Source organism: Bos grunniens, chromosome 18 (assembly GCF_055505025.1).
Source record: "Bos grunniens cultivar Pamir isolate PY7600 chromosome 18, Bosgru_T2T1.0, whole genome shotgun sequence".
In the NCBI taxonomy this organism is placed as follows: Eukaryota; Metazoa; Chordata; class Mammalia; order Artiodactyla; family Bovidae; genus Bos; species Bos grunniens.
In genome coordinates, this window is record NC_141182.1 from 11,684,587 (window position 1) to 11,707,853 (window position 23,267).

At 56.8% G+C, this 23,267-nt stretch overlaps 1 protein-coding gene and 1 long non-coding RNA gene across 12 annotated transcripts in view; one reads left to right on the forward strand and one right to left on the reverse strand.

Moving 5' to 3' along the window:
- GSE1 (Gse1 coiled-coil protein) overlaps positions 1-23,267 on the forward strand; it is a 395,294-nt gene that overhangs the window by 296,633 nt on the left and 75,394 nt on the right. Inside the window, exon 2 of one of the 11 annotated variants that reach the window (XM_086350194.1) lies at positions 20,586-20,664. The exons of the other annotated variants lie outside the window; for them this stretch is intronic. The gene's annotated coding sequence lies outside the window, so the exon portion shown is untranslated. The remainder of the gene's footprint in view (positions 1-20,585; positions 20,665-23,267) is intronic. 11 annotated transcript variants of the gene reach the window in all.
- On the reverse strand, positions 534-7,822 carry LOC147353044 (uncharacterized). Its single transcript, XR_015145320.1, has 3 exons — positions 7,660-7,822; positions 5,993-6,134; positions 534-886 (listed from the first exon to the last, which is right to left on the reverse strand). It is a non-coding gene; the product is annotated as an uncharacterized LOC147353044 (long non-coding RNA).

Below are 23,267 nucleotides of genomic sequence, written 5' to 3' on the forward strand. Positions count from 1 at the left end.
TCTTTCTGAGTCTTTTTGTGGCTGGTTTGGGTCCCTTCCCCAGAGTTGACAAGGTCCGTGTCTCTCGCTTGATGTCTCCACCACTTTCGCAGGAAGCATGTTTCTCAGGATCTGCACTGCCTTCTGTCTCTTTTCCTTCACAGCCTGAGATGCAAATCCAGCACTTCTCTTACCTCTGCACGGCACTTCCCAGATCCGCTCCAAATTAGAACCGGAATCCCCAGTTTATAAAAGGGTGCCGGGCCCAATCCTCGGGCTCAGAGCCAGCTCCCCAAGGCTCCCCCGAGGCTCCCCCATAGGAAGACCCCCGGGTGGCTGAGAGCGATGCCAAGGCCCTTTGAGCCTGAGCTCTGGCTGGCGGCTCCCAGTGGCCTCCCCCCACCCCCTTTGTACCTCCTGCGCCACCCCCAGAGCCGTGTCTGGCCTTTTAGACATTCACTACACGTTTGTAGCAAGAATGAATCTTCTTAAGTACAGGGCGTCTTTAAAGCACAGGTGTTTGTAATCTACACCCCACTTCACCTGCCATTGGGTGGCTGCTGGCACATATTTATTCATCAGGTGACCGATTTTCTATTTACACTGGGAGCCTCGGAGAGAAAAGGAGGAAGTGTCAGGCTAGGAAATCCAGAGCAATTAAGAGAAATGAGTCGTGGCTGGTGTGAAGCTCTGAGAAGCAGAGTGTGAGGTCTGCAGATCGGGACCCTGAGGAGGTCAGGGCACACGTCCTCTGGGTCTGTGAAGGGACGCGTGTCCTCCTTTTTTTTTTTTTTCAGTTTCCTCACCATGGTTTGTACTTTATAATTTCGCCGTCACAGTGTAGAGGCTTCACTGAGAAGAACCGTGGTCCAGTGGCTTTGCTTCCCTGGACTTCAGTCAGCTCATCCTAGAGTAGCAGATAGAGTTGTAAAAGGAGTGACCTGGTTCTTGTGATCGGCCTCAGGCTCCCTTAGTGCTTTGCCAGAATTTGTCCTGTAAATCTGACTCCAACCCCTGAGATGAGTGCTGTTGTCTGCCCATTTCACAGATGAGGAAGGTGAGACTCAGAGGCGCTAGCAGCTCACCCAGCTGGGAAATGGAGGAGCTGGGCTGCAAAGCTGACCGCCGCCCACCCCGCTGGCCCAGGGTGGAGGGGCCTGGACTGGGCCAGCCCCGTGTGCTCCAGAGCCTCTGGGACCTCGTTCTTCCCCGCGGCCAGATCCCATCACAGAGTGCAACTGCAGAGAGCCGGGACCCAGAACCTACCATCCAGCCATTCCCTGGGGCCTGAGGCGGGTGTGGAGGGGCAGTTTGTTCCCAGTCAGGCTGGCATCAGGCGAGTCTCCTCCTGTTTGCCAAGACTGAGGCCGAGCAGCAGCATAGGTTTGAAGTCCTCTGCCTGTCCCGAGCTGTGACTTCAGCAGGTGACTTGAGCTCTCTGGGCCTTGATTTTACCATCTGTGAAATGGGATCCCTACTTGGGTCTCCCTCAGTGTCAGTGTAAGGCAGGGGTCAGCCCTCTGTGGCCCACCGCTTGACTTGGTGAGTAACGTTTTCCTGGCACTCGGCCAGGCCCGTTTCTCCGTGTATTATCTGTGGCAGCTTTCCCACTCCAGCAGCAAAATGGACTTGCTGGGACAAGGCCGGTCAAACCTAACACGCATTATCTGGCCCTTGCAGGGGAAGTGTGCTGACATCTGGTGTAAGGGATTAAGTGAGGGAATCCTTGCGAGACACCGAGGACAGTGCCTGGGGTGATGTTCACACAGAGAAGTGACAGCTATGATAATAATTATTATTAAGGTGGAATTATTTGCAGAAAATCACAAGGGCCTCTTAGCAGTTGAGCTGCACTTGAATTCAGATCTTTGGACCAGACAGGCCCCTTGCACCCCATGATGCATTGCCTGGCCTCTGGTGTTCATTCACTGTTGGGGGGTTTGGTGTCCAGGAGGATACCTCCTATGCCACGAGGAGGAGGCACGGGTGTGTGTCAAGGGAGCTGGGGCTGGTGGATGGGTGGGTGGGGTCTCTTAATACCACTTGAGATTCCCTTCTGTGTGCACGCGTGCCCAGTTACCCCCTTTCCTGAGCGTGATCAGACTGCAGGCTCCACGCAGGTGGGGACTGTGTGTTTCTTTCCTGCTCGACTCAGCGCCAGAGTGATAATAACAGGGATGAAAATAATCAGGAAGAAGGGGTGGCAGCAGCCACTGCTTCTCTGGTGTGCATTCCATACCAGCTGTGGTGTTAACATACTCCCATTTGCCAGCTGAAGAAACTGAGGCATGGGAGGTGGAGGCCGCGAGGGCAGTAAATGGTGCAGCTGGGCTTTGACCCCGAGCAGCCTGGCTCCAGAGTCCCTGCTTAATAAATATTTGTTGAACGAGCGAGGGAGGGAATTGGCCGTTGGTGTTGGCGGTGGCGCCCTGCCGGCCCCCTTATCTTGTTCCTGGAGTTCGCAGAGGGAGGACTCTTCAGCTGTCAGCTGACCCCACCCTGGCCCCGTGCTGAACTCTGGGTGACCCTGGTTTCCCCTGGGGACCTACTGTCCACTGCTGGAAAGGACACTCCAGATTCTCCAGTGAGGAAACTGAGGCCCAGAGAGGCCTGGGGTTTGGCCCAAAGCAACACAGCCTGCTCTCAGAGAATCCGGGTCTCCCCAGAACATTTTCCCTTCCCCCAGAGACCCCCCCCACCCCCAAATTCCCTGATGGCTCAGTGGGTAAAGAATCTGCCTGCCAACGCAGGAGGTCCAGGAGATGTGCGTTCGATCCCTGGGTCAGGAAGCTCCCCTGGAGAAGGAAATGACAACCCAACTCCAGTATTCTTGCCTGAAAAATCCCATGAACAGAGGAGCCTGGTGGGCTACAGTCCATGGGGTTGCCACGGGTCGGACACGACTGAGGACTGAGCAGAGCAGCCCCCGAGGGTCAGCGGTCCTGGGCCCCTGTCTGCACTTCCTTTGAGAGGCTTGCAAATGGTGGGCTTCCCCTGCTGGGAGCGGCGGTGCCCGAGAGAAGGGACTCTTGGCCCAAGTGGCCTGTGGGAAGCTGCCTGGTTTTCTTTTTCACCGCTCCCCGCCCCCCCCAACCCAGCCTGCTTCCAGAAGGCCCCAGGCTGCGGCCGGCCCAGGTCTGCTCACCTGATTTGGGGGAGGCGGCTGGGGGCGAGGGCCGGCCAGAGCTATGGGCCTCCAGCTGCCAGCTGCCCGATCCCAGGGGCCCCCTCAGGAGCTGAAACTGGGGGGTGGGGGGTATCCGCCGTAGGCAGCTGTGACAGAGCTCAGGCCCAGCTCTGGCTTGTCGAGAGCTCGTCCTGGGAAGCTGCCGGGTCATGAGCAAACCCAGGGCTTTCGGGCAGCTCTGGAACACCCGAAGCCTGTTCTAGGGGCAAGTTGGGCCTAATGGGATCTGAGTCAGATAAAAGGACAACATTGCTATTTCATTGGTGATTGAGAAAGCTGCTTATTTACAGCTCAGAAACTCAGCAGGGACAGGCGTTTCGGCTCCCATCTAGCACTTTCCAGGCAGTCACTAATTAATCTTCCGATACCCCTGGGAAGTGGGGAGGGGCCGCCACATTTCCATCTGTCGGCTTTCAGGCGGGGTGGGGGGGCCCTTTTGTCCCAGCTGCGGCCCAGCCCTTCTCTGAGGGGCCTGGTCTGGTTCCCACCCCCCCGCCCCTGCTCAATTTGGTTCTCATTAAGCCTTTTTCTTGCCTTAAACGTGTTACTTTTACTCCATGGGTGGAAACCTGATATAGCCCCTTTGGAGACCCTCTGCTTCTTATCTTCTTGGCTCTTGGAGTCAGGAGAGGTTCCTTTTATGTGCTGGGAGCAGGCAGTCATTATGATACCTGGATCCCTGCCCTAGAATGAGGCAGGGGCAGAGGCTGGGAGGGTTTGCTTCCTTCTGTGCAGGAGGCAGAGGAGAGCCAGAGGGCAGCTGGCCAGGGCCACCCAGCTCCCAGAGACACAGCCAGCCGTGGGATGAAGTGTCTGGACCCGGACTTCTGTTCCGAGTCCGGGGCTCCATGTTATTTGGATATGGACCTGTGTGAATGGAGCAGCCCCATGGTGCTGCTTTCTCTCCAAGGTCAAGTGTACATGGGCCCCTCTGGTCATCTGGTCTACCCCATACTTTGCAGCTAAGAACTTGGATGTCAGAAGACCTTGAAGGGACCTGTTGACTTCTAATTCTTAGATTTGTGGTGAGATTGAATTGGTAGACATGGACTACATGAACTCTTCATCTACTCGGGAATGTCTTAGCATATTAATAGCCCCTCCAATAGCCTTTCCCAAAGGACAGTGGCCTCAGCTCTTACGGGGCCCTCAGCAAAGCAGATCTGCATCCATACTTGGAATGGTCGCTTCTTGATGGTCTAGCTACACAATCAAAAATTTTGAAGCCACTTGGCGGATGGAGGGGCGTATATTAGAAAGAAAGAGGGAATTTGGGGGTGAGGGAATAAAAATAGATGCAGTGCTTTTTTTTTTTTTAAGAGCTCCATATAGATTTAAAGTCCTTTTGTTAATTTAGGAACATAAAACTGTGTGATGTATAGCTTAGTTTGCTCGTAAAATTACTAAGTGTGGCATATTTAGAGCTGTGAAAGCTTGGGGTAAGAGGAAAAAAATCAGTGAGAATTTTTTTACAAGTCTTTAGGGGGAAATGCATTTTTCTGGCTTGTTCCCACCAATGCCAGGCCTTCCACTACTCAGGCTGGGTTGATGGTTGCCCTTAGGCCAAATTACAGCTAAGGCCAGTGCTTGCCTGGGGTGTTAATCTGGGCCCAGGTCTCACCCCCAATGCCCAAGTCCAGGCCCCTAGCAGAAGCCCACAACCGTGAAGAATCAGGGCCTCCTCTGTCTCTCCCGCTCCTCCCGAGGCAGACAGGAAGCGCCCTCTGACCAGGCCTGGACTGCCGCCCAGTGGGCATCTGTCCGCTTGCTTAATGGCCCGTGGGGTTGGGAAGTCACAGAAGAGACTTCAGAGGGAACTCAGAAGGGACCTCAGAGGTCAGATGGCCTAACCCCTCCCTTCTTGCCATTTGGCGGTCTCTGGGGCTCAGCCCCGCCATACCACCGTGGGTTGTTAGAATGTTGCTTTTCACACGGAGCACACGCATGCGTCTGACCTAGTTCTGTCCTCCAGGGACACCGGACCAGTCTGTTGTTGTCTAGTCGTGTCCGACTCTTTGTCACCCCACAGACTGTAACCTACCAGGCCCCTCTGTCCACGGGATTCTCCAGGCAAGAATACTGGAGTGGGTTGCCATTTCCTCCTCCAGGGGATCTTCCCAACCCAGGGATCAAACTCGCTTCTCTTGCATTGGCAGGCAGGTTCTTTGCCACTGAGCCACCTGGAAACCAGTCTGTCCCCACCTAAAGATCACCATCTGACCTGGACCCAGTGTGGCCCCCACAGGGACAGCGAAGGAATCTGTGTCTCATCCTCCGGTTGCTTTAGAATGAGCAGGGAGTGAGATGAGTGAGGACAGAATGCTCTGGAAACTCACAGGATCCATTACCCTGGTGGAGGAAATGACTCTGTGGAGGACGCGGGTGTTGGAGGCAGGCCTTTGAAGTGGTGTGCGCCAGAGGGGTGAGGATTGGTAGAAGGAAGCTAATGCAGTGAGGAGGGATGAACAAGAATAGGGAAGCTGGACTTCCCTGGTAGTCCAGTGGTTAAGGATCCACCTGCTTAATGCAGGGGACAGGGGTTTCCATCCCTGGTCTGGGATCTAAGATCCCACATGCCGCGGGGCAACTGCTGAAACCTACATGCCCTAGAGCCTGTGCTCTGCAATGAGAGAAGCTGCTGCAATGAGAAGCTCGTGCGCCGCAATGAAGAGCAGCCTTGCTGCAGCTGGAGAAAGCCGACGTGCAGCAATGAGGACCCAGCACAGCCAAAAATGAATGAATGAATGAGTAAACAAATAAAGTGCGCTAATCTTAAAAAAGAATAGGGAAACCACTCTTAAGACAGTCAGCATGTGACGTTCATACCAGGTGTGCTGAGAAGGCCATTCTTAGAGGTCCCCACTGGTGGCCGGGCTCTGCAACCTGTGTGTCCTTGAAGAGGGTGGAGACCTCCACCCTGAGAGCGTCCAGACTCCGGCCCCACCTTCCAGACTCTGAGGCCCTGGGTCTGAGGACGAGAAGGAGAGAATGAGTGGGCAGGATGGAAGCCCCCACGGAAGGGGCTTCCCTGGCCGTCCAGTGGGCCGCTCTCCACCTCTGGAGGCCCGGCAGTGGCATGAGGACCGGAGAGTGGGGACAGGGGCAGCTGGTGGGAAGCGGGCCATTCCCCTGGGGGGCTGGGCCTCCCCAGAAGGGCAGGAAGGAGAGTTTTAGGGGCATGGGAGGGCTTGGTGAGGAGGGATAAAGCAGGGTGCTGGGGAATAAAATCACTGGGTGGGTTGGAACCACACTTGGAGGGTCTCGAGGGTCATAAGGCCAATGACATGTGACACCAGTCCTGCTGTAAGTGGGCGGGAATCCAGGGCTTTAAAGCACCAAATTCATTGGTTTGCTCCCCAAACATGTTTACCACGTGCCAGGCACCGGCCCTGGTGCACAGAAATTTGGCTGAGAATCTGGAGAATGGAGCAGGTGGCCAGAGTGTGTGTGTGTGTGGTGGGGGGAGGTGGGGGGTGCCCCGAGACCCCAAGAAAGGGAGAGGTTAGCCTTGGGGAGGTCTGAGAGGAAAGGCCCGGGGACAGGGTCACACTCGTGTGAGGGTCCTGAGGCCTCGAAGGTGTCCACGTGGCCGCAGGGGATGAGATGGGAGCTGGGGGCGGGGTGCCTTGAGCAGCCCCTCCTGGCCACGGGGCTCAGGGAGGAGGTTCCCGGCGATCAGGGGTCGGGGGCGCAGGAGGGAGACCAGCATGGAGGTGACAGCCATGGTCCAGGCGAGAGAACAGGCGGGGAGGCAGCGCGAGGCAGGGCATCTGGAGGTACAGGCCGGGGCAGGTGGCCGTGCACCCCATCCTGTCTGTTTGGGAAAGTCCACTCGGACAGCCTCCCTTGTGGAGGCGAATGGTCGGGCAGGGGGCGCCTCTCAGAGCCACAGGGTCTGGCAGGAGGAGGACTGGGCGAGGGGCTTCAAGTGTGGGCTAGTGACACCCCAGCGGTTCTCCACACAGGGCTCCCAGGCCCGCAGCGTCAGCACCAGCTGGGAGCTGAGAAGGTGTAGATTGTCAGGACCGGCTCTCCCCACCCCGAACAAGACATACTGAGGCAGAAAGTCTGTAGTGGGCTCTGGCGGTCTGTGTGTTCTCGAGCCCTCCAGGGGATTCTCAGGCTCGCTCGAGTGTGACACCTGGTCTGACACAGTCCCGAGTGCAGAAACTAGGCCGGGGTAGCCTGTCCCTGGGACATCTGAGCACGGGGCTGTCGTGTATAGAGGTGTCCTTGGCCAGTGAACGAGCAGGGGGTGGGGATAATCCGGGAGGGCCTCTGCACCTGCCCTGGGGTGCGAGTGGGGTGTGGGCCTGCCCCTCAGGTGGGTGACAGCCAGGAGCTGACATTTGGGGGTCTGCCTGGCAGGCCTCGAGGTCAGCGACATTTTCTGATGCTGCAGTGCCGGGTGGAGCAAAGACTGGGATGAGAGCCCTGGGGTTGATCTGGTCTCAGCTCCTGACACGCTGTGTGACTCTGGGCAGGTTACTCACCTTCTCCGGGCCTCCATTTCCCCGTTTGTCAAGTGGGCCAGCAGTAGGGCCTCCCTCGTCGGGGTCTCATGAGTGTCCGGGGAGTAAATCGGCAGGAGGCCCGGACCAAGCGCTGTGGAACCATTCGCTGCAGCTACGTTTGGACTTCGAGCTGCCCATGTCTTGGATTGTTCCCGAGGGGCCTGACTGAGTCACGCTTGACCAGGGACAGTGACCAAGGCAGGGTGGACATTGCCCGTGGGCCCCTTTGCCCAGATTCCAAATTGCTGTCAGGCAGCTGGGCCCATGCTGCTGCTCTGGTCACAAGATGGCAAGTTCTAAATAAGTAAAGGAACCATGGAATTGCCTCGATTAGATCGTCCTGGCCTCTTCCCTGCTGGCCCCCACCCCCCACATCAGGAAAGCAAAATTGGGTGAACCCCAGGCCCTGAGTCTTAACTGGGTGGCCTTGCCAGACCATCTCCAGTGGAGAATTTCGTTTGAATGAATCCCTTCTCCGACCACCCCCCGCCCCGCCGCCCAGAGGACTCGAGCGTCACCCCCCCAGGCCCGTGACAGAGCCCACGCGGAAGGCAGACGGCACCTTGCCTCAGACGCTGGGGCCTTCTTTGAAGCTGCTTGACGCGGGTCCCCACCCCCTTGTCACTCTTGTCCTGTAATTCATTTAGGATTAGCTTTCAGACCTCCTCGCCAGTCCTAACTTCTGTTGTCTTGGTAACTGTGTCAACCGTTTGCCGGTTTCCCGTGATTATCTGACAAGAGAAGAGGGGGCAGGCGGGAACATAAAGGAAGGGGAGGAGGAGATGGTGCCTGGGTCTTAATTGAGCTCGCTGGAGGGGCCTGTGGGGTGGGGCTGCCTGCCTGGTGGGGAGCAGTGGAGAAAGGACGGGGTGCGGTGAGGCAGGGCATGCAGCTGCGTGGAGGGGGGCGGGCCCGGGAGTGAGCGGCGCAGATATCGTCCGCCTCTGTCTTTGCTCTCAAGGACCCAGGGGTAAAGATGCCCCTTCCTGCCCACCACTGCTCTTTTGAGGTTTCCCGCACAGGCAGATTTCAGCCAGCTCTGCCTCGGCACTCACCACAGGATGCTGGCCCGGGGTGTGGTGGGCCACATCAGCAGCTGGGGTCGCTGGTGGGGGGGCCTGCAGGGGGTCAGGATCCCCTGGGATGGAGGAGGATTTCATTTATTGTGCTCACGTGTGCTGCGGGTCAGGCCTTCAGGAGGGGCACGGTGGAGTGCGGCTGGTCTCTGCTCTGTGAGGCCTGTGGCCTCTGCTGGGAAGACTGGGAGGCTGGAGGACACTTGCTGGCCAGACTCTGGAGTCATCCGAGGGCTTGTCCCACTCTCCTGCCCGGGAGGCGGTGCTAGCTGCTGCCCAGGACCCCAGCTGGGGCTCTGGGTCCAGCATCTCTGTGTGGCCCGCTGTGTGTGGCTTGGGCTTCCTTCCACCATGGCTGCCTCGGGGACGCCGTGTTTCCTGTATGGGGGCTCAGTGCTCCAAAGGCTGGGGTCCCGGCTCACAAGGGAGAAACTGCATGGCCTTTGAGGACCTAGCCTCAGAAGTCACATGGTGTCACATCCTGTTCATTACAGTGAGGGATGAACCTGCCTGGGATCAGTTGGAGGGGAGTTAAGCGGGGCATAGCAAGGTGCTATTAATAGCAAGAGCGTGTCGGGTGGGTGATGGGGGTGCCTCTCTGGAACACAGAGCCTGTTGTACATGCACACACCCCATTCACCTGCCGGTTCCCCATCCAGGTAGAGGGTGAAAGAAAAGAAAGTGAAAGTGTTCGTCGCTCAGTCATGCCTGACTCTTTGCGACCCCATGGACTGTAGCATGCCAGGCCCCTCTGTGGATGGGATTCTCCAGGCGAGAATACTGACGTGTGTTGCCATTCCCTTCTCCAGGGGATCTTGCCCACCCAGGGATCAATCCCAGGTCTTCTGTACTGCAGGCAGATTCTTTGCCATCTGAGCCACCAGGGAAGCCCAGGTGGATGGCAGCCCTGTCTGCCAGGGGAAGAGAGTCTATGCATCTACAGGGACAGCTCCATAAGTGTCCTGAGTCGTATGTGGGCGGGGCTTCGAGCAGAGGCCTTGGCGCCCCTGTGGGGCAGCTGGGAAGAGGGGGCTCACACCTGGGTGGCCTCCCACGGCAGTGGGATCCCCAAGTTCCAAGTTCACTATCCCTGCACAAATAAGAGTTGTTGCTCAAAATAAGGGCCTCATTAACTTGTCACAGAAGAAAGCCCCTCCCCAGGATCAGTGAGAAGCCTGGAGTGCCTTTTGGGGAGCTGCTAATGAGTTATGTCTGATTTTTATGGAACTCCATGGTAAATTATTAATTTGGGCCAGAAATGAAAGTGTGGAACCAGATAGGCTCATGAATATTCATCCTGGACTTCAGCGCACAGGGATTGATCCGTGTCTAGGGCAGCCAGCTAGACCCTTGACCCAGAAACTGGCAAGTCACCAGGTGAGGAGGCTTCTGGGAACTCTCTCAGCCTTCCCTCCCTCAGTTTCTCCATCCAGAGATGGGGTTGATAACTCACATCTCATTAGCAGAGTTACAGCCAGAGCAGGCCCAGGCCCGGCTTGCGAGTGGGAAGCATTAGTCAGAGGGCTCCTGAGCCCCCGAGTTTCACAACAGCGGAGTCCCCGGCAGGGGTAATGCCTGCAGGGGAGAAACCGGACGCCCCCACTGCTCTGCGTCCGCCCCCGGGAGTCACGCTGGGGGCCCCCATAGGGATCAGATCCCCTTTGGATCTAGAATACGATGGTGGCCGGTGTTATTAAGGTCCCCTCCAAGGTGGGGTGTAACAGGCCTCCACCATATTTGAACTGTTCTATGTAGTAGGTTAGCGTTTTCCAGGATGGTTCTGCTGGGATCTGCCTTCCTCAGCAGAGCCCGGCTTCCTAGCATGGGAGGTAAGGCCCCTGGAAGTGAATCCCCTGCCTGTCTGTCTAGCCTGACCTTCTCTAACCCTCTGCCGTGCTCTGAATGGGATCTTTCCACTCCCTGGAAGGCCGGGGTCAGAAGTCTGGAAGCCTCTCTGAGCTCACCCATTAGGACCGGTTACTCCTTCCTCCGCTCCCAGGTTCAACGGCAGGAGCAGCCTCCATTATGTATGAGGGGCATAGCCTGGCGGTTGAACTCGTGGGCTCAGAAGCCAAGTGACCGGAATTTGAGTCCTTCTTCTCCCATTTATTCCCGGTGAGGCCTTGGGCAGGCTACCTGGATGCTCTGTGCCCCTGTTTGTGCGTGCACTAAGTCGCTTCAGTCATGTCCGACTCTGTGCGACCCCATGGACTGTAGCCCGCCAGGCTCCTCTGTCTGTGGGATTCTCCAGGCAAGAGCACTGGCATGGGTTGCCATGCCCTCCTCCAGGGGATCTTCCCGACCTAGAGATTGAACCTGTGTCTCCTGCACGGACACACCGGTTCTTTACCACCAGCACCACTTGGGAAGCCCCATGCCTCAGTTTAATTGAGTGTATATGTGGAGGGTGGCATTTCCCGAGCTTGCTGTGGGAAGTAAAGGGTCTGTGCATTTAAAATGCCTAGCGTGGTGGACAGCACCTGTCGGCCCTCCGTGGATGGTCACCTGTTATCAGCATTGTCTTTAGTGTGATTGCTATCACTGTCTTGTTTCCAACTGGGCCTGGAGATCTGGGGCAGGCCTCAGCTGGTTATGGCAGCCTCCTGTTAACCCGTGTTTCCCCTGCTTCTTGGAAACCCATGACTAAAGATGACACCGTAGCCCTAGCGTGCCGTGAGGAGGCCTTGGAGCCACGTCAGGCCTGTGTGGGTTTGGGTGGGTCTCTCCAGGGCTTTGCACCTGCCCTCAGCCTGGACAGGCATGTTTATATTGCAGCCCCTGGAGACCGTCTCTCCGCGTGGGGCTGAGGCCACTTCCTGCCTGAGCCGCAGGGGTGGAGGCGGGGGTTTCGATCCCCCGCCCGACAGAGGAGGACACAAAAGTGATGTTTCTGGCAGCTTCCGGGGTTAGAGCCAAGACGTGACCCGTGGCCCTAGGCTCCCAGGCTGAACTGCGGCTCCTCGCACTGAGCTTTTTGGAGAAATGGCTGTTTGGGGGCAGGCTGAGCTGCCTGATGGGATGAAGTGTGGCCTGTGTGAGCCTCAGGCTCCCAAGGGGAGCTTCTGGGGGCCTGGGTCCTTGGTCAGCGTTGGCCTTCGAAGCCTTGGCGTTAGGGAAGATCTTCAGAGCCCAGGATGCACGGGAGGCTACCAAGTGTGGCAGCGAGAGGGAACGTGCTGGGGGCGGGAAGACCCTGCCCTTGACCTGCCTCTGCCCGCGATGCTCAGGGGCCTCCGGGGTCCCGGAGGTGGGCTCCTGGTGAGCTCTCGGGGCACTGACACCTGCTGCGTGCTAGAGCTGTGGCCCTGCTCCTGACCTGCAGAGAGAAAGGTTCATGAAAAGCATGTGAGGCTTTATTTGGCTCACTGAAACCAATAACTCCACCTGCCTGGCCTTGGCTTCTGGTTTTGATGCCTTTGACTCAGGGCTCTGTCACCTCCCAGGCGCTAGGGCTCGGAGAGAGGCGGCCAGCGGGTTGGACCGGTGGGGCAAGCCGAGTGGAAGGAATAATAAAGCAAATAGCCTGCAACCAACTCTGTTCTCCTTGCACTGGTCTATTCTCCTTGCCCTGGTTTGGCAAGATGTTTGGCTTCTTGTAGCTGCAGCTGCCCCAGCAGTGCTTGAGCACCTGCTGGGTGCCAGGCCCAGGAGGGCAGAGCAGAGAGTGGAAAGTAAGTCATAGGTCATGCCTCTGAGGCCCTCCTGGCCACCTGTGCAGGGGAGGAGCTAAGCCACACATGGACTGCAAGCCACACATGGGCCCCATCCCTCCATGGGTTCCCTGGAGGGATGCACATGACTCCGGGGGCTTGGAGGTCAGTGAGTTCCCAGTCAGCTGGAGCCATCTGAGAGGGCTTCCTGGAGGAGGTGGTGTTGGAAACAGATTCTGAAGAATTAGGGGGTTTTGAAAGCGGAAGATGGGGGAGGTGTGAAGGGAGGAGACACAGACCGTACCGTGCCCTCGAGTCACCCAGGCTCTTAAGGGGCAGCTTCTGATTCAAGTGGGTCGAGGTGGTACCTGACAAGGCAGATGGGGACTTTCCCTCCCTCGAGGCTCTGAGGTCATTTGTGTCCCCCTTCCCCAGGCCCACGTGGCTCCCATGTGGCTGGCCCGTAGGCCACACTTGGAGTTTCCAGGGACCAGACCTAGCTGCATGTTAACCATCAAAAGGTAAAGCGTTAAATGAAATGGCTCAAAATGAAACAAAATCAAAACGTCCGTTCCTTAGTCACTCCAGCCCCACTGCTGGATTGCCGTGTGGGGCTGGTGGCCACTATTGGATAGGGCAGGAAGAGAGTGTTTCCATCTTTGTGGAAAGTTCCATTGGCTGGGGCTGGCTTGTGACCTGGGGTGGGGTAGAGGATGCTATGGGGGTCTGGGGCAGCCTTTTCAGTCTTCGGCAGGGGGCAGGGGGCTCTCAGAAGCTGGGGGTGCTTTTTGCTGTATTGGACGACACGGGGAACCCCAGACAGGGATTGACCTACCCCTGACATCAAACACAGGATGGGAAGTTCAGGGGTGACAGGAGCCCAAGTGGGGGAGGCGGGGGCCAGAGCCACCGTGGAGCTCGGCCGGCAGCATCCCGTGCGGCTGCCAAGGGTGGGCGAGGGATGGAAGGGAGGGGCGTGGGAGAGGCGGCCGCGGTGCCCATCAGTGAAGTGGGAAGTGGGCTGGGATGGAGGTGGGGGTCTAAACCTCCACGTGACAGTCCGACGGAGGAAGGCGTGGTTTCATGGTCAAGTGGCACCGGGTGGGGGGCCATCGGGCCCCGGAGGACAGCAGCTCTAGTGCTCTGTCACGAGCGTGTCCACGCACGTGCCTGTGTGCACGCTCGCATCATCTCCTGCAGGGGCATGTCTCTTTAGAAGGTCTCAGGCATCCCCTGTGGTCCAGAGGCTAGGACTCGGTGCTTTCACTGCCAGGGGGCCCCAGTTCAATTCCTGGCCAGGGAACTAAGATCCTGTGAGCCTTTGCAGTGCAGAGGGAAGAAAAATAAATAAAGGGAAAGTCTCCAAACGGATTCACTCCCTCTCATGCACACACGCACTTTAGTCCGTCCTCACCACGCCCCGGGGAGTCCAGAAGGACTGAGCAGGTGAGGTGTGCGCCTGGAGCCTGAACCTGAAAGAGGCTTTTCTAGAACCTGGCTCTCCTCCCTCGGTTTCCAGGCCCTCCCCCTCTCCCACACCCATGGGATCTCACTGACTTCTAGGTGCTCGAGGGTATCTAGGGAAAGGACTCCCAGCATCCAGGGGGCTTGCTGACGTCCGTGCCATCAGGGCAGTCAGCATGAGAGGGATCCCAAAGGCTGAACGTCAGGGAGACCCAGGCTGCAGAGAGGGGGTTTAGGCTGTGTGGGTGTCGGGCTCCTGAGGCCCCATGGGCTCTGCTAAGGGGGCTGCCTGGAGCCCCTGGGTTTAAGAGGCTTCCCATCCTTCACACTCCCTGTTACCACCAGCACCACATCCAGAGGTGGAAACAGAAACACAGAGAGGTGGAGTCACTTTCCCAAGGTCACATAGCTCTACATGGTAGAGCCAAGGTTGAACCCTGACGTTTTGATTCTGGAGGCAGTAATGACATCCCCCCGCCCCCAATTTCCAGCCCCTTGGTTACTGCCCACCACCCCTTTCCCGCCTTGAAGATCTTTGCACAGACTTGCCATAATGTAGAGTCAAGAGCCCCTCGGGGAGTTCTGCACCTCCTGGTGGTCTCCTCCCGGGCCTTGCCAGCTTGCTTGTTTGTCTCAGAGTTTCAGCTGGTTTTTTGAGTCATTGAGATATAATCCATGCACTTCAACATGCAATTTACAACATGCACTTCAGTGATTATAATACAGAGTGTTGCAACCATCAGTAATCTAGTTCTAGAATATTTTTCACTCCAAAAGAAACCCTGTGTGTTAGCAGCTGTGCCCCATTTTAACCAGTCACCCAAACCTTGCAGTTTAGTCGCTAAGTCGTGTCCGACTCTTGCAACCTCACGGGCTGTGGCCCACCAGGCTCCTCTGTCCGTAGGATTTTCCAGGCAAGAATACTGGACTGGGTTGCCGTTTTCTTCTCCAGCGGATCTTCCTGACCCAGGGATCGAACCCGGGTCTCCTGCACTGCAGGCAGGTTCTTTACCGACTGAGCTACCAGGGAAGCCCACGCCCTAGACAACCGCTACTTTCCGTCTCCTCTCCATGGACTTGGCTGTTCTGGACGGTTCACAGATGTGAAATCCCACGGTGTGTGTCCTTCTGTGTCTGATTTCTCTTCATTTAGCATAATGTCCTCAAGGTTCATCCGTGTCATAGCAGATGTCAGGACTTCATTCCTTTTTATGACCAAATACCCTACTATCGTCAGGAAGATCCTCTGGAGGAGGACACAGCAAGCCAATCCAGTATTCTTGCCTGGAGAATCCCATGAACAGAGGAGCCTGGTGGACCACAGTGCTCGGAGTTGCACAGTCCCTAAGTCCCATGACTGAAGGAACTGAGCACACACCCTTCTATCACAGAGTTGGACACAACTGAAGGGACTGAGCACACAGCACCCTTCCGTCGTATGGATGGGACACGCTTGCCTTATCCATTCACCCATCGATGGGTGTTTTGGCTGTTTCCACTTCTTGGCTGTTACAAATAATGGTGCTGCGCACGTATGTGTACAGGTTTTTGTGTGGACATGTTTTTATTTTTCTCGAGTGTGTACCCTGGAGTGGAATTGCTGGATCGTTCGTGGTGGCCCCGCATTTAAGCTTGTGAGGTGCTGAGCTGCCGGACTGTTTGCCCGAGTCTCGGTTTTCAGTGCTGGGAAATGGAGCAGTGTCCTGGGGATCCACTGTCTTTCAGTATCGAGGGATACGTCTTCATTTGGAAACTCAGAAGCAAAGCGATGACTTTCATCACTGCAATGGACTTCCGTGGTGGCTCATTGGTAAAGAATCTGCCTGCCGTGCAGGAGACCCGGATTTGATCCCTGAGTCAGAAAGATCCCCTGGAGAAGGATATGGCAACCCGCTCCAGTATTCTTGCGTGGAGAATCCCATGGACAGAGGACCTTGGGGGTCACAAAGGGTCAGGCACGACTGAGCAGCTAGCCATCACTAGTTGCTGACAGTAGCACAGGTGTCACTGGTAGCGACACCTTGGCCACCCGGCAGGTGAGGCCAGAGCAGGTGCCAACAGCACCCTTGCCAGCCTCTGCCCAGGAAGCATTTCCCCTCCTCTGGCCAAGAGCACTCAGGATGGACTTGTTGTGATTGAGTGTCCTGCATGCGTTTCTGAGGAACTTCCTAGGAATTCTAGAGCAATTTCTCCAAAGGCTGAATTCTATAGAAAGAGGGATGAAGGCTGGGACCTGTGGGTGACCTCTGCCACCCTCCTCTGGGTGGGAGGATTTGGGGGAGAACTTGGGCAGTGTTATTCCTTGGCTGGGACAGAACAGGGACCCCCACCCCGCTGGGAGGACTGGTTCAGAAAGCCTTGTTCCCCCTTGGGGAGCAGGGGTACCTTGGCCTCCCGTCTGGTTCTGACAGGCGGCCCCTGGAGCCTGAGTTTTTCTTGGAGGGAGTCCAGCTGGTGCAGAGCTGGCTTGGCCCTGGTGCTCTTGTGGGGGAGAAAGGAAGCTATTGAAGGCCAGCCGTGGAAGTTGTAAACTGGATAAATGACCCTCCAGGATGTATTTCCTCGGCTCTGCAGTGAGAACTCAGCCTGGGGAAAAAAAAAAAAAAACCTGTGTCCGTTTATTCTGCTGCAGCCCAGAGAGGGAAAGTGGCTTGCCTAAGGTCACACAGCAGATTGGCAGCTAAGCAGGACAGGCTCCTCCTGACACTGATCTGTGCCTTTCAGCGGCTCTGAAATCCTCTCCTGCCCTCTGACATAGCCTCTTCTATCCCATTAAATCTGAGGCTTAATCCCCGCAGGTCAGCGGCAGCCGGACTCAACAAAGCTGCCTCTCCTTCTGCTCACAGGGCCCTGGGGTCAGAAGGCCACCAGCTCTCCCTCGTGGCCCAGGTCCCCAGACCACACAGCTCCCTTTCAGCATCTCCACCCTGCTTCTGAAGGGCTCCTCGGCCACCGCCCAAGCCCCCGGGAGCAGGCAGAAAGCACAGTGCCAGCCCGTCCTCTTTGCAGCTCGGCTGAGCGTTGAGTGGCTTCGTAGATGGCAGGCCCCCTCGGCCAGGCCCCCTAAGGGCCTCCTCCTCACCCATCAGCGCGGGGCAGAAGGCAGCCTGGCATTTTTCCCTGCCACCCTGGAGACCTCCGGGGCCCCTCAAGGGAACCCGACAAGGTTATCAGGATCTGCTCTTTGAGGGTGGGGGCTGTAACTCCCAGGGCCCCTGCTTTCGATTTATCAAGCTTGTCTGCATGCCCGCACCACCACTCCCCCCGCCACCCCCACCCCCGACCCTCGCCCCCATGGCCCGCCAGCCCAGCCGCTTGCTCGAAAGGTTAATCCCCTCGCCCTGTGTCTGCTCCTGTGTCCCCTCCCCCATCCTCCCAGCTCTTTACGCTCCAGTTAATTAAATGGGGCTGCCTATTGTCAGAAGATGAAGTTGGGTATTTATTACACCTTGGCACTCCCGAATGTCAAAGGTGCACAGAGTTTGGAGAAATACTGGCAGCGAATAAGCCTGAGCATATGTCTGCGGGGCCCGGGACTGGTGGGCGGGCGGCCACCACTTAGAGTGACCCGAGTTCTTTTGGATTCTGCTGCAGCTCCGCACTGCCTGACCACCGCCTACCCCGGGCGTCTGACGGCGTGTGTTTCCTAGGGGAGAGCTCTGGCAGGATGATCCAGAGATCAGTTATCCAGCGTCAGCATCCTGGTCCCGAGATGATTCCATTGGAAGGATGATGACTTGAAAATACACACACATCCGCCCTAGATCTCTCCTGGTGGGGCAGACACCCGGGCACAGCCCAGGTGAGGGGGAACGGCTGCCCTTCCCCTGCCCTTTCTAATGCCTTGCGCTTGGACTTTGCCATTTTATTTTCGTGATTTTTCACTTGGGCAATGCAAAACCAACGTGGCTAATTGTGAATTTTTTTTTAAATGAGGGGTGCGAATATGGATGTGTTCATTTTATAGAGTTTTTTCCCCTTAATAATCATGCTTTAAAGATGTTTGACATCTGTAACTAACAGCTGGCATCCTGGTATGGAGGAATGTCCTTTTATTTGGAAGCAGGTTGAACTGTCATTAATAGTATAATTAGGTGATTATCACTATATAGCAGAAAACTGCTTAATTGCAGAGATTGCTTTTCTAGGGTTCTAGTCTTTTTATGGTTATATTTGTTTTAGCTGTTTGAATTTCATGATATTTTGGCATTTGGTATGTTGCGTCATTGTGTGTGTGTGTGTGTGTGTGTGTGTGTGTGTGTTTCTTTCTGTTTTCTAATGTGTCTGACAGCTGTCTTCAGGAGCATTTGGTCCCAGGGAATCTTCTGGTGTTAAGGCGGTGATGGGGGAGCATTACCTGGAAGCATTAAGGAACATGGGGCCCTGTTTAACCCACTCAGCGCCAGGCAGGTGTCCTGCGGGAGTGGGCGCAGAAACCTTGGTGCCCTTTGATGTGTCTGACATCACTGCTGATAATGGTACAAAATTGGACGTTTAACCCTAGAGCCCAGGTTGTCTGTTAAGAGGCCTCCTTTTACAATGCAATTTATTTTTATGGCGCATCCTTAATACACGATGTTACCAAACGCTTCTGAGAAGTGTGGATTCTGGAGAGAAAAGCACATCTAAAGGGCCTTGGTCTCAGAGGTATCTGGAATTTGAAAATCAGTAGGTTTACAGAATCCAGGAGGAAAGAGTTTATCTTTCTAAAAAGAACTTGGAAAGAAATTGAATCCAGAGGCGAGCTTTTCTTTTCAGAGCCAGCAGAACCCGGTGCTGCCTCCTCTCCTTATTCCTAGGCTCGGGTGGCCCAGTGATGGGGTAGCTGGGTGTGCAGAGTCCCCGGCTGACCTGTGAGCGTGAGCGGCTTCCTTCTGCAAACCTCCTCGGACTCCCAGCACCTACTTCCAGTGGGGGTGTTCCACTCCCAGCAGGCAGTCCCTCCAGACCCTTCCTTTCCAGAAACTCTATCCTCCCAGAGTTGGGGTGTGTTGTGGGTGTTCTGGCCCCTTTCCTTCCTGAGAGGTCATCCTGGGGTTGCAGCTCAGGCCCCCAGCTCGCCTTGGCCAGGCCAGGTGTGCATTTGGAGCCCCACGCTTGGCCACTGCAAACCCCAAGGGACATGAGCAGACCTTCCCCACCTCCCCGGGTTGTCACTGGGCCACCCTGGAAGTCCCCACCAGCTTTGGGTGATGCTGCAGGGCTTATAAGAGCAGGCCTGTCCCTCCCTGACTGCAGGCCCCATCCCCACGTCTCAGACAGGAAGCTGAGGGCCTGGAGGTGGGGTGATCTGCCCCCACCGTCATCCAGGAACTCAGTGAGGGCCCTGACGGGTGCCTCGGAACACGGTGGGGGCGGAGTGGGGGACGGAGGCTCTGGGGTGCCGACCCTTCAGAGACGCGGGCTGTGCACCCAAAGCACAGTTCTCTGCCGTCCTGAGCATGCTGCCCCGCACAGGGTGGTGAAGAAAGGAATTCAGGGCGCGCCCTCCTGCCCCCAGCCTGTCTCGGCCGTGGCCAAGGCGTTAGCTCATCCAGTCCTCTGCCCACCCCCACATCATCCCCATCTCTTAGAGGAGGGTGTGCCCGTGGCCCAGAGGTTCAGGTTGCCCACCCCAGGAGACACCCTTCAGAAGCCTAAGGCCACCTTTACCCGGGAGTTTCCGGGAGAAGCGGGGGCCTCGCACAGCCCCCTGGGCCTCCAGCGCTTTGTCATTCTCAGCCAAGCCCGCCACAGCTGGCCCGCTCCTCTGCACAGCAGGCGCCTCGACCGCGGAGGGACCACGGGCTGTGTGACCGCAGGCTGTGTGACCGCAGGCAGGGCCCTGCCCCTCTCTGGGCCTCTTGCTGAACTGTCAGCCACCTGGTGCTGGGAGGCTGCTGGCCTTTGTTCTCGGGAACCAGTGAGCCTGGAGGCTGGTGAAAGGCCCTGAGATCCTTAAGATAAGTGCAGGCTCCTCCCAGCCCCTCCTGCCGGCGCCCAGCAGGCGGATTGGCTCTGCAGGGGCGTCTCCCCAGAGGCCAGAGCGGCCCCAGACACCCTGTGCTGACACCCGGGAGGGTGGAGACTGGGCAGCTGCTCCTGCTCGGCTGCCCCTGGGTTTTATGGCCAGAGGGTAAATAACCCCTAATCAGTTTTTTCCCCTGAACGCTGTTGATCACATTGAGAGCATGGCCACCAAGCCTCAGTGTAGATTGTGTGTTGGGGGAAGAGTCTACTCGGGGTCACATGGGCTCCCAGATGATAGGCACTGGTGACCCGGCTGCTGGTGCCCATTTTACAGATGGGGCAACTGAGGCCCCGAGAGCTCCCTCCCACTGCCCCCCCGCCACCCGTGTGCCAGCCCATCTTCTTTGTGTTCTCTCTGCAGCTCTGCACTGTGGGTTTGTGGTAGCTGTTGCTGTTTTTGTTTTGCGGAGGGAACCAGGGGCTTCCGGGGGTGACAGACCTGTGCAAAGGTCCTTTGGCCAAGAAGGGGGAGGAAGGATTCAGACCCAGGCCCAGCCGGCACTTTAAATCAGAGCCGGTGGCTCCCTGCTCAGAACCTACTTAGAGTGAAAGCCAGCGATCTTCTCATCACTGCTGCGCCCCAGCCTGACCACTTGTGGTCCCACCGCCGGGCTTTTGCACAAGCCAACCATCTCCCACCCTGCGTGTACACTTGACACACAGGAAGTGCACTATTTGTGTATTTTCTCATCTGTCTTCCCCACAGGACTGCAGGCGCTGCCAGAACCCGGAGAGGTCTGATTTGTCTCTCGTCGTATCCTGGTGCTAACAGTGCCTGGCACACAGTAGGTGCTCAGTGATGCCTGTTTGGAGAAGGAAATGGCAACCCACTCCAGTATTCCTGTCTGAAGAAGTCCATGGACAAAGGAGCCTGGCAGGCTACAGTCCATGGAGTCTCAAAAGAGTTGAACACGGCTGAGCGACTATCACTCAATGTCTGTTCGAGGCTCCGCCTCACTGTAGGTCACAGCCAGGATGTGGCTTGAGATGTGTGGTTCTCTCTACCCTAAGCAGAGCAGGCTGGGTGTGAGAAAGAGGGGTCCCAGTGATGCTTACAGCCTCCTGGACTAGGGAAACCCAGAGAGGCTTCGGGGGTGGGGCTGAAGGGACCAGGAGGACCGTCCCGAGGGGTGGGGCTCAGAGAGCCAGAAGGCCCATCCCTGGGCTGGGCTTCTGCAGAATGGGGTTTCTGCAAAGTCTAACCCACCTGCTTTTTTTGAAATTCTGGCCGTGGCTAGCCTGGGGAGGGGGCTCAGGCTCAGGCAGAGACACAGCAGTGCTTTGTATCCTTGGAATCCTTCTGAAGCCAACTTGTTGGGGAGGGTGCTTTGTATTGTAAATTTCCACAGAGTAATTATGTCTTAATGTATGATAATCCGGCCTGGCCCTGTTGCCAGGCAGCCTGTGTCAGCTGTACGCCTGGGCCGGCTGTGGGCAGGACAGCTGGGGTCAAAGCGACATGTCCTGGAGGTCTGGGGACAGTGGGGTCTGCCTGGGTCCTGCTGCGTTGCTCCTGAGGGGCCTGGGGCTGGGGGATTTCCCCAGACCTGAGCGTGGGAGACCCACTAAGGGCTGGTTTCTGGGGTGGCCTCCCGTCCCCCGCCTAGGAGCAGAGTTCCCCACGGAGCTCCATCTCAGGAAGTCACAGAGCTGCCAAGTCTTAGATCAGAAGCAGCCCTGAAAGATCATCTGTGCTTGACTTAAATACCTCCACGGATGGGGAGCTCACCCCATGCAGTCGGCAAACATGTATTGAGCACTGACTGTAAGCTGGGCACTGAGGGTCTGGGACTGAAATTCCATCTGAAAAAGCAGACGGAAATTCCTGACTTCCTGGAATACTACTACTTCCTCCCCAGCAGTAGTTGAGGAGGTAGACAACAGACAGAATCAGTAAGATGTGGGATAGATGGAGTTACAGAGAAAAGATACAGCAGGAAAAGGGGAAGGCCAGTGAAGGATGGTGGGGCTTTCCATAAGACAGCCAGGGCAAGAAGGCTGGGAAGCCTCAGGTGAGAGAGATGATGAGAGTGAGGGAGGCAGCCCCATAGAGCCGGGCGTGTGAAGGGAGCGGCAAGTGCAAAGGCCCTGTGGCTGGAACCTGGGTCAACTCCTGGACCAAACTGCCAGGTGCCCCAGCTCCATCGTTGGTTCCATAGATGTGTATTGAGCTCCTGCAAATCGTGGGGAAAGCAAAGAGGAGCAAGAGGCAGCTTTGGTTGCAGATGCTCTGGTCCTGCCGTGGAAAAATGTATGATGAAGGGGAGAAGTAGATGAGCTGAGAGAGAGTGAGTACAAGCAATACATGCAGAACCTTTGGAGGGACCCATCCTGGAGATGCGAGAAGGAGCTGGGAGCAGGTGGTGAGCCTTGGAAGCCAGGCAGCGGCTGAGCCACAGGGAAGGAGGGCAGGGCTGGTGTCTCTCTGAGCTGCTGTTGAACTTGGGTCCTCCCGGCCGTGTGTCCTCTGTGGGGGCCCAGGAGAGCCTGTCAGACCTCATCTACACCCCTCTACCCTCTGACAGGGATCTGTTAGCTCCATGTAACACCCGCCCCACAACCGACACTCAGAGACTCAAGTGCTCTGTTGTCCACACAGCCTGGCAGTGGTGGCTGACGCCTGTCAGGGGGTTGCTGTATGGACTGAATATTTGTGTCCCCCCCCACCCACCCACCACCAAATTCGTATGTTGAAGACCTGACCCTCAGTGTGGCTGTATTCGGAGATGGGACCTCTAAGAAAGTAATTCAGAGTAAATGAGGTCACGATGGTGGGGCCCTAACCCCATAGGATTAGTGTCCTTATACGCATCCAGAGAGAAGGCAGTGGTCTGTCCCCCAAGGGGAGGGCCCTGCCAGCGCTCCCGGCCTCCAGAACTGTGATCAAATAAGTACTTGTGGAAGCCCCCAGGTCCACGGCATTTTGTTACGGCAGTCCACGCTAACCAAGACAGTCACTGAAACCCCAGATACAGTACCTGAGCATCATCTCCTTGTCCTGCCTGGTAGTGTGGGGTCACTGGCTGGTGATCTCCACTCAAGGCCAGGCCCGGGGCCTGACCCAGAGAAGGGTTTTAATTAGGACCTGCCGAAACGCCTCTGGCCTGGTTTGGGAAGGGGCCCACCTCCTCCCCTCCTGCCTCCCTCTCTCCTTCTGCATTGGGAGCTGGAGTAGGCAGCAGAGGGAGGCTCCCCGAAAGGCAAAGATGAAGCCCCTTTGATCCCACCCCCTCACCCCAGAACTGGGAATCAGGCAGGTGGCAGTGTGGAAGCTGGACGGGAAGACGGGGGCAGACTTCCGAGGTCCTGGCGTTGATGGCAGGTTGCTGAGCCCCTGGGTGGTCAGCGTATCTGATAACAGATGCTGCAGAACAGACCCCAGCACCGC